Genomic DNA, 11,056 nt, shown 5'->3' on the forward strand with positions numbered 1-11,056 from the left:
ATACCTACATACCCCCAAACGATCAGATACGGAGCCAAAACCCTAATTCCACCGCCGTAACTTTCTGTATCCACGAGATCCCATCTTGGGGCCTGTTCCGGAGCTCCGCCGGAGGGGCCATCGATCACGGAGGGCTTCTACATCAACGCCATAGCCTCTCCGATGAAGTGTGAGTAGTTTACTTCAGACCTACGGTTCCATAGTTAGTAGCTAGATGGCTTCTTCTCTCTTTTTGGATCTCAATACAATGTTCTCCCCCTCTCTTGTGGAGAACTATTCGATGTAATCTTCTTTTTTGCGGTGTGTTTGTTGAGACCGATGAATTGTGGGTTTATGATCAAGTCTATAATATTTGAATCTTCTCTGAATTCTTTTATGTATGATTGGTTATCTTTGCAAGTCTCTTCGAATTATCAGTTCGGTTTGGCCTACTAGATTGATCTTTCTTGCAATGGGAGAAGTGCTTAGCTTTGGGTTCAATCTTGCGGTGTCCTTTCCCAGTGACAGTAGGGGCAGCGAGGCACGTATTGTATTGTTGCCATCGAGGATAACAAGATGGGGTTTTCTTCATATTGCATGAGTCTATCCCTCTACATCATGTCATCTTGCTTAAGGCGTTACTCTGTTTTTAACTTAACTAGATGACCAGTTGCGCCCATAGCGCAAAAAGCGAGAGTGAGCCAAGTCTTATAGCATATATGGTAGCTTCATAGCTTAAAAGAAAGTATTGAGATCACTTATAATCCATTACATATAAGATTGATTCAGAACCAACTTAGCAAAAATCGAGTTGCGCCCATGCATATAAGATTGATTCAGAACCAACTTAGCAAATACTTATAATCCATTACATGGTAGCTTCATAGATTAAAAGAAAGTATTGAGATTACTTGATTATATCATACATTAGCTTTATAAAGAGATCTATATTAGTAGAGATGCATTTCATGAGTCTTGTATTTGCCGCCAGTAGGTATATGTCCCAGTAATACTTGCTTATTTTTTGTAGAATTTATTCTGATTGCAAAGTCGTATCGTGAAGCTGTTTTGCAAGTCTCGCGAGAGAGTATATTCAGATCATTATCTTTAGGTGTTTATGCTGGAGTGAAACTAACTATGCGCTAGAAATGAAAATGCATAACCTAGTTTAGTAAGTTCGGAAGGCGGTCTGTGAGTGTGCTCGTGAGAATCTCTATTCCTCCTGCTTGTCTCCTTCCTCATCCTCCTTGCCTCTACCCACTCATACATACGGATAAAAGGATGGTGTTTGTAGGCTGTTACTATCCTCTACATATTGGCCAGCACGATACTCTGTGAGACATCAACACAGCTCAGCGTTGAGATGCTTCATCATAGGTAGAACAATGCAACAACGCCAGACCCCTTGCTAACACCATTTTGATCACACATTACCTATTAAATAAATTTGGTCAGCTATGATCATACATGTATTTGCAACATGTATGAAGCATAACAAACATGACTGACATGAAGAAACAACCAACCACGGTAAATTATGAACAGTTCTGAAGTATTAACATTAATGCAGATAATGAGAGTACATCAACATAATACCATGCCAATGAACTGGGCATAATTTCAGTTCCTAGTAGGAAACCACAATGTGGCTAATCCAGAATTACTTCTACATGTACCAACAATAGTAAATTAATCGTGTCCAGCATCAAACTGATCCACATATTTTCACAAAAGCACAATTAGGGATTACAGATGATTTTATCAGCTTATTAATAAGATGGGCGCATGCATCATTCTGATGCAGAGGCCAGGGGATAACCTCCTTTTCGAAAAAAAAACCCAGAGGATTTTACCCTTGAAGCGGACCTGTTCTTTTGCTCCCTTTCTGCTTCTTAGGGATTACACGGAGCATCTCTTTAGCTTTCTTCTGCTCGCCTTGTAGGGCATCACTGGTGTACTTTCCCGGCCACTCCTTCTCTAGCACAATTCACTTCAGTCTAGTTCTCATCAGTGAGCGACACATGTGAGACAAAGTCTATCATCGTTTTCAGTGATTGTTCCAACAGAAACCTGTGTGCACAATTATACATAACAGACAATGTCGCCACAGTATTACATGGCAAAGGGATTGAACCTGATAATAACTGGTGATCCACCAACTTGCAAGCATCAAAGTCCGGCTTCAGCTGCAGCCTCTGTACACTTTGCCTGAAGTTATCTTGCATACTCACTTCGTGAAACAAGCCTAAAATGGTCGCCAGAAGATAATAATTGTGAGCATGTGTATCTTTTTCTGTCGCAAGCTTGAAGCTTATTACGTGCCCAAGAACATAGAACAACAAGTACTTTCAAACTGCATTCAGAATTGGTGTAGCCTGATAGTCTTTTAGATCTCTGAACATAGTTAACATATATTGAAAAACCGTGGAACTTTAAACAGTCAGATCAAGTAACTGACTTCTCCTAATTCCATAGCGAGTGGAAATCATATGAGCAGCTGCACCTTGATGACATATGGCTAAGAATAAAATAATTCTGAAGCTGCAAATATCCACACAATCAGGAGCCTGCAAGAATAGGTTTCACTCGATTACTTAAAAAACCTTGGAATTCCTAGTATAAGTTATGTTCAAATGTAAAGATATTTAAATACGGTATAGGGAATGAATTGTTTCATAAATGAGAAGTGCTAGGAAAAGGAGACAGAGATATACATATTTCCAGACCACAAGGTGCATCAGTTCATATAGTTCTCAATATTTACACCAGTAGTGCAAAATCAGTGGCATAGCAGGCTTCTTCTGGTACTGAATTCAGTAAGTGTTGAGGTGAGAGGAAATCCACTTGCCATATCTATTTCTGTAAGCCAGCATCAACTTCCCATGTATATTCATATTGGACCAAAAAATCAACAAATTTTAGGACGCAGGGGATTCTCACCATGTGTGCTCGCTTGCCTTCATGTGGCAGCTGCACGCGTGGGATGGAGGCAGCTGCGCAAGGCCGCCACGTGTGAAGAAGAGGGGCGCTGCTGCTCCCCTTCTCCGGATCGAGGCCGCGGCTGCTGCTCCCCTCCAGATCTCACTAATGGCTGCCGCCACGTGGAAGATTTCGGTTCTGCTTGGGTTGCCGTCATGGAAGGAGATCCGCTTGGTTCCTCTTGTCTGCCTCCCGAGCTATATGCAATGAACATCCGACGGGGTTCTTAGGCTCACCGCTTGTTGGGCAGCCATAGCTATACGTAACAGAACTACATTTTTATAACAGACTATGTATAAGAACCACAAACAATTAGAATTTAAAAACAACTTCCAGAAAAGATCGCAGCCATAAACATCTATCATGAATGCACACGCAGATCACTTACGTATTCATGCAACATGTCACAGTTATAAGCATCTAATCAAGGTAGTATGGTACTACTAAACCATCTGTACCACAGAGCACTTAGCGTCATACATTCCATGTTGTTAACTTCCTCGATACTTCAGATTTAGAAATGCTTTAGCATCATCAGGGCGTCTTCATTTAACATTTTTGAGGACTAAATGTATTTCTGTGCAGACCTAGTTTACAAAATCAAAATACAAATTTAGCATAACAGCAAAAGAAAGCAAACAAGTATCAATACTCGATAGGAAAAAAATGGCAGCATCGAAGATCCAAAAGCAAGTGGGTACCAACCATTAGCACAGGCAGCAGCAGTTTTATATTTGTTCTCATAATTAATCATCACTAAGAAGCAATACAGTAGGATATCATGAGTGCAGCAATCATATGTATGTAGTTGTTCTTATAAGTGAATTTTGTGATTGAATATTGAATGGACTCCAAAAGTTATGAATCTAGTAATGGAATTATCTTCCAATAGGTCCAGTGCACACTCCAAATATCCAAATTCTTTCTCCATATCGCAACCATCTACGAAGAAACACACTTCTCAGTTTTTACTGATGAGCAACCCGGCTAAAGCTCCTACAAATTAAAATAAAATATTCAGAAGGGGAAAAGAATGCCAATAACTTTCAGATGTTGGCATAGGCATAGCTGGACCAACTAAGATGCAAGATTTGCTGATATAAATCCATTCATAAAATCATAATGTTGCTCTGCAATCTTTTCAGTTGTTGTGGTGTAATCTTCAAGAGCAAGCTTGCTAGCTGAGTTCATTTCAGAAAGCAAAATTAACCCTCTTCCTTTTGGTAAACCATTCAATACCACAACACAAAAGTACTAACACTATTTTGATACATGAAAGTTTTTTAAGCCAATCAATTAAATTAATCTCCAGTAGTACTAACTGGCGCCAATAAATTAACCACCACCATTTTTTTGCTCTGCAATCTTTTCAGTTGTTGTGGTGTAATCTTCAAGAGCAAGGTTGCTAGCTGAGTTCATTTCAGCAAGCAAAATTAACCCTCTTCCTTTTGGTAAACCATTCAATACCACAACACAAAAGTACTAACACTGTTTTGATACATGAAAGTTTTTTAAGCCAATCAATTAAATTAATCTCCAGTAATACTAACTGGCGCCAATAAATTAACTACCACCATTTTTTCCTGCCCAAGATACCTCGAACATTTAACACAAGCATCAAATTCGCACCCAGATAACCCAAAAAGAAACGGTCACCCTAATTAACCTAATTAACCAAATCAAACAGGTTTACCCCTAAGAATCAGAGCAAAAATGGAGGTAAGGAAGAACAAGGAGAGGCATGGCAGGAGGCACGTACCTGGCAGAGAGGCAATGGATGAAGATGCGGGCGCTCTCGGCGAAGGCGGCCATGGTGTTCATGGAAAAATTAGAAGGAAGAGAGAGGCCTGACTGCTTCGAATCATAAATGGGTTCATGGAAACATGAGCAGAATAGTAGCCAAAAACTATCACATGATATGCAGGCAACCAACAAGTTTTCTCGCTTACACGGGTGCTGCTCCCTACCATATACATACTCATAAAGTGATAAAACCGGAGCATATTACAAACCCGTAGTTCTAATAAAGCGGCCAAGAAAGTTCATAAATTCCTGTGGTTTACCTAGGACAAACATATGATTTGAAAACAACACCATGTGGTTTACCTAGGATATATAGTGTAGGTGTTAAAATCCTGATAATCATTGAACAGCGCAACAAGGCAACAAGTGCCATAACTATATTCATTGGCTGCAAGTAAAACTGAAAGCCATGGATATCCATCGAAGGACCTTATTTTCATTAAATACAAGGCGATATGCAGACATCAACCAACATTTAACATCTCCTCTGAACAGGACCAAAAAGAGGCAAAAAAGAAAAAAACAAGGCGAGCTGAGCATTTGTTCTAACCAGCATAAGTTATATATTTTTTTTGTTCTGCTCGTAGGTCTACCATATGGCAAGATTCAAATAGCTTAATCTTGTATTTGACACTACAACTGATGACCTGTTGCCACACTCAAAATCTGAACAGAGGATGTGGTTGGCGAGCGCACCATAGATAGATGGATGGATGGACAACTCGAATGTTGGCGATAGCAGATGATTTGTGACCTAGGAACTAAGAAATCAAATATGACGATCTCACCTTGGGTCTTTGAACTACCACGACGATACTGAATCACAAAACTGCATTACAAATACACTAATCGAATCCTTCATACGAAACACTGGATCAATTTATAACTTTGTTATTGCATAGTTATATATTTAAATTTTTAACACACTATGAGAGTCTTGGCAAAACATTAAATAGTATATATTGAAATTATTCAATTTTTTTATTCAGTTTAAGTAAAAGCTAAATGACGAGGCCATAGATGAAACAACTAATATTTATTCCTGTTGTCTTTAACTTAGGTTGTTGCTAAGGCACATGAATTGAATATAAAGAGAAAATGAGCATGCAGGAAATAGTATACGACACTTAGGGGCTCAGGCCAACGCTATATCTACAGACTATTTACAAAGGAAAAAGAAACTGATTGTGTCTTGAATAAAGCATAAGTATCCATAGATGTACTAACAAAGCACAGTCACTTTGTGGCATCAGAACCAATAGAGTGCAATGAACATATCAAAGTCAAAGATGCCAACATAAACGTAGGAAAACATGAAGTAATGATCTTGGATTAAATTTCATCCTAAAACCTGAACACGCACACTGAATGTACCAAGTTGACAGTACGTGACCAACTACCCATTTCAATAGGTAAAAAACAAATTAGGTGAATGCTCACATTTATCTTACTACTTAATATTTCATCCTGTCAATTAATAAAATCAAGCATCGTCACTTTTATTGCCTCTTGCAGCAGGTTCATTCCATCAATGTTAGACACTGTATTTGTATCTTATTTACTTATTAAGAAACAATTCTCTTATCAAATTCTACAATTCTTTTGGTGATGTGAATTTTCAGGCCCACACTGACTGTAACTATAACAGAATACAATTTGCTTTTAGAGAAGAAGCATACAGAAACAATCATAGTTCAACAAAATGAAAATAGGCCATTAGCGCTTGTAACAGAACAAAAACCTGTCGAAGATACTGAAGATCTGCATACTCTCCTTCAGCCGTTCTAATAGCAGAGTCTTCTCCAGGTTCACATATTCAGTCAAAGAAACTACCATCAGTATATACATGCTACAGAAGATTGAGTGATCACTATTTCTAATTTCTTCCCAGCAGGAAATGAAGAGAGAACAAATCACACAAATTCCCTCTTCTATACCTTGCACTGTCGGCTGCTTCCTTAGCGTGAACCACCTTGGCCAGCTCATGGAGAGTCATCTCAGTTCACATGAATTTGTCGAATATGAGATGAGCAAGGAAGAACTTACCTCCCCGAGTAGCAATACAGACGAACAGATGACTGATTAACCCTGCAAAAAACAACGGGAGGAGGAGTGAGCAAAATAGCAAAACCAAGGACGACAGAAGGCAAAAATAAATCAAAGGAGCACAAAAAATTGCAAGCGATGTTTTGAAAAGTCAACAGTGCATGCTTTTGAATAACCCAAAACATAGGTAATACATCAGTCATTTCAGGAAGACCTTGGATATATAGAGCCTACCATACTTCTAATTGTACTGCACACCAACTATGACCAAATCCTGCAAGTTGCAGGTGGTTCATCACCAAATGCAAACATGACAAAGGTGGACACCACATAAACTGAATTTATATAAGTGGAAAAATAGTATAATGCAAGAATATAATAAGGACAGCAAATCAAACAAACTAAAAGCTCCGATAACACTATAGATGAACCATCGCAAGCATGAATTGGTCTAGTCTTCAGTCCAATGAATCAAAGAATAAATGGCTATCACTACGTAAAGAGTAGGCAAATACTAACGAAAATTATAATACAGAGTTAAAAAAATAGAGATGGTGTCTCATGTCCTGCCGCTCAGCGCCATATGATGCTACCGTCTGCTTTACAGATCATCGAATTTGTAGATGGCATAAATATTTGTGAAACTAATTTAGGATACTTAGCAGGCCTCTACAAACTGGAATCGAAGACACACTATTATTCCAGAAGAAAATAAGCAAGAGTCTCCTAAAGTTCTTCCTTATCCTATACAATAACTTTGTAATGAAAAATAAAATATATTAAAAAACACATCAAGTGGTCATGCAAGAGCACAACTATGCCATTTTGAATCAATGTAACAGATCTACCTTTTGAGAATGACCATAATTCCGATACTCAAAAGCATTGTCTTGCAAAGATCACCCACAGTCATCATGCAATGCATGGTGCTACTCTCTGAAACCTGCATGTGAACCAGCATCAGAAGCGCAGCGTCGTCCCCCTTCCCTGCTGGAGTTGCACCGCCGCTGATAAGGAGGATGTGGAGGTGGCGAGAAGCGCGACGTCGTCCCCCTTCTGCATCCTCTGGTGGCCCCTGGCCCATCACCAGCCTTGCTACTCCTTCCTCCACCTCCGTCCCCTGACTGGTCAACAGCATCGCTGCTCCTTCCCCCCACCTCCGTTCCTCACCTCAACTGCGCAGATCCGGATGCATATCATCCTCTGCGACCTGGAGCGACTCACAACGAGGAGAGCGGTAGAGGATGATGTCGGTGGGATGGGGAAGAAGAGGGGCTCGCGACAGGGGCGGGGATGGAGGAAAGGGCGGCGACGCGACGGGAATCACGGGAGAGGAGAGGAGGGTCGCTGTGATGTGGGGCTCGAGGACGGGAGGCGATTGGGGCTTGTGGACGAGAGGGGATTGGGCTAGGTTTTTACTGCGTCCTGATTGTGCATCACGCAGCCCGCAAAAAACCCACTGGCTGACCTTTGGGACCCATAGACAAACAAGCCCACCAGTCATGCAGCGTCAGCCAACGTCATGTGTGTAAAACGGATGAATGGTTGACCAATTGACAGCAAGGTAAAAACGACTACAGTAAAACGATCGAGCGGCGGAAATCAATTGCGAGCGCAAGCCCCCTAGGATGGACACGGCTCCTCTGCCGTGCGCTAGGTGACGTTGGGCCACTGACATGTGGGCCATGTTTCCCGCAGGCCCACATGTCAGTGATAGAACGGCAGGCTGCCGAACGGTAGAGGATCCTCGCGCCCCTAGGATAGCGGGTAGCGTAGCAAGGTTTATAGGTTAAATACTATAGATGCATGCTGGATAGCGGTGGATGAGTGGAGTAATAGTAGTAGATGCAAGTGATACGTCTTCAACATATCTATAATTTCTGATTGCTCCATGCTATATTATCTACTGTTTTGGACATTATTGGGCTTTATTGTCCACTTTTATATTATTTTTGGGACTAATCTATTAACCCGAGGCCCAGCCCAGAATTGTTGTTTTTGCCTATTTTAGGGTTTTGAAGAAAAGGAATATCAAACGGAGTCCAAATGGAATGAAACCTTTGGGAACGTGATTTTCTCACCGAATACAACTCAGGAGACTTGGACCCTACGTCAAGCCAGCTAATAGGAGCCCACGAGGTAGGGGGCGGGCCTACCCCCCAGGCGCGTCCTCCACCCTCCTGGGGCCCCTGTTGCTCCACCGACGTATTTCTTCCTCCTATATATACCCACGTACCCCCAAACGATCAGAACATGAGCCAAAACCCTAATTCCACCGCCGTAACTTTCTGTATCCATGAGATCCCATCTTGGGGCCTGTTCCGGAGCTCCACCGGAGGGGGCATCGATCACGGAGGGCTTCTACATCAACACCATAGCCTCTCCGATGAAGTGTGAGTAGTTTACTTCAGACCTACGAGTCCATAGTTAGTAGCTAGATGGCTTCTTCTCTCTTTTTGGATCTCAATACAATATTCTCCCCCTCTCTTGTGGAGATCTATTCGATGTAATCTTCTTTTTGCGGTGTGTTTGTTGAGACCGATGAATTGTGGGTTTATGATCAAGTCTATCTATGAATAATATTTGAATCTTCTCTGAATTCTTTTATGTATGATTAGGTTATCTTTGCAAGTCTCTTCGAATTATCAGTTTGGTTTGGCCTACTAGATTGATCTTTCTTGCAATGGGAGAAGTGCTTAGCTTTGGGTTCAATCTTGCGGTGTCCTTTCCCGGTGACAGTAAGGGCAGCAAGGCACGTATTGTATTGTTGCCATCGAGGATAACAAGATGGTGTTTTCTTCATATTGCATGAGTCTATCCCTCTACATCATGTCATATTGCTTAAGGCGTTACTCTATTTTTAACTTAATACTCTAGATGCATGCTGGATAGCGGTCGATGAGTGGAGTAATAGTAGTAGATGCAGGCAGGAGTCGGTCTACTTGTCTCGGACGTGATGCCTATATACATGATCATACCTAGATATTCTCATAACTATGCTCAATTCTGTCAATTGCTCAACAGTAATTTGTTCACCCACCGTAGAATACTTATGCTCTCGAGAGAAGCCACTAGTGAAACCTATGGCCCCCGGGTCTATCTTTATCATATCAATCTCCTACTACTTAGTTATTTACTTTGCTTTTATTTTACTTTGCATCTTTATCATAAAAATACCAAAAATATTATCTTATCATATCTATCAGATCTCACTCTTGTAAGTGGCCCTATAGGGATTGACAACCCCTATTTGCGTTGGCTGCGAGGATTTATTTGTTTTGTGCATGTACGAGGGACTCGCGCGTAGCCTCCTACTGGATTGATACCTTGGTTCTCAAAAACTGAGGGAAATACTTACGCTACTTTGCTATGTCATCCCTTCCTCTTCGGGGAAAATCAATGCAGTGCTAAAAGAGGTAGCAAGAAGGATTTCTGGCGCCGTTGCCGGGGACGTCTACGCAAAAGTCAACATACCAAGTACCCATCACATACCCTTATCTCCCGCATTACATTATTTGCCATTTGACTCTCGTTTTCCTCTCCTCCCAATTCACCCTTACCATTTTATTCGCCCTATCTCTCTCTATCCTCCCTCTCTTTCTCTATTTGCCCTTTTTGTCCGCTTGCTTTTTGTTTGCTTGTGTGTTAGTTTGCTTGCTTGTCGTTATGGCTAGTCGCTTATCTTCTCCGTTGACCCCTGAGTTCGAAATCTTTCACTTTAAACAAAGGTTAGGAGAAAACTTAAAAGATGCCTGGTTGAGAATAATGGAATCTCATCGTAATTGTACCTCTGAAATAAATCTGAGAATTTTGCTTCGCAATTTTTATGTTGGATTAAATATGTCTCATAGACAACTCTTGGATTGCGTTGCCAAAGGCAATTTTATTGAAATCGATCCCCATATTGCACTTGAAATTATAGAAGGTATAGTGGGAACACTACCTCAAAAAAGGGGCCTCATCCTACCCAGGAAGAGACACAAGTTTTTGAAAAAATTTGTGAAGTTACTAAAATCTTGCAGAAATCTCTTGAACCTCTTAAGAACATTAGTGGAAATATTCACCGCATGAATATGTTGATTACCCTTTGCAATAAGCGGTTGGATTCGTTAAATCTAAAAATTTCAGAATATGAAGGGAAACGTAAAGAACCTCCCGGATTCGAACTTGATTCCGCTAAAAAGTTGAAAACCAAAGATGGCAATACCTAGATCTATTCGTGCTTGTTATGCCTAGCTAGGGGCGTTAA

General features: G+C 40.9%; 1 long non-coding RNA gene across 13 annotated transcripts; it reads right to left on the reverse strand.

The window, feature by feature from the left end:
* Positions 1 to 1,510: 1,510 nt before the first annotated feature.
* On the reverse strand, positions 1,511 to 8,206 carry LOC123061170 (uncharacterized). Of its 13 annotated transcripts, XR_006428600.1 has the most exons (7): positions 7,656 to 8,206; positions 6,699 to 6,849; positions 3,347 to 6,558; positions 2,920 to 3,229; positions 2,694 to 2,838; positions 2,326 to 2,546; positions 1,511 to 2,224 (listed from the first exon to the last, which is right to left on the reverse strand). It is a non-coding gene; the product is annotated as an uncharacterized lncRNA (long non-coding RNA). The 13 variants fall into 13 exon arrangements; XR_006428606.1 differs by having other exon boundaries at positions 1,511 to 2,838; positions 3,347 to 3,545; positions 3,664 to 6,558; XR_006428601.1 differs by lacking the exon at positions 2,694 to 2,838.
* Positions 8,207 to 11,056: the final 2,850 nt, after the last annotated feature.

This window comes from Triticum aestivum, chromosome 3A (assembly GCF_018294505.1).
Source record: "Triticum aestivum cultivar Chinese Spring chromosome 3A, IWGSC CS RefSeq v2.1, whole genome shotgun sequence".
Classification (NCBI taxonomy): Eukaryota; Viridiplantae; Streptophyta; class Magnoliopsida; order Poales; family Poaceae; genus Triticum; species Triticum aestivum.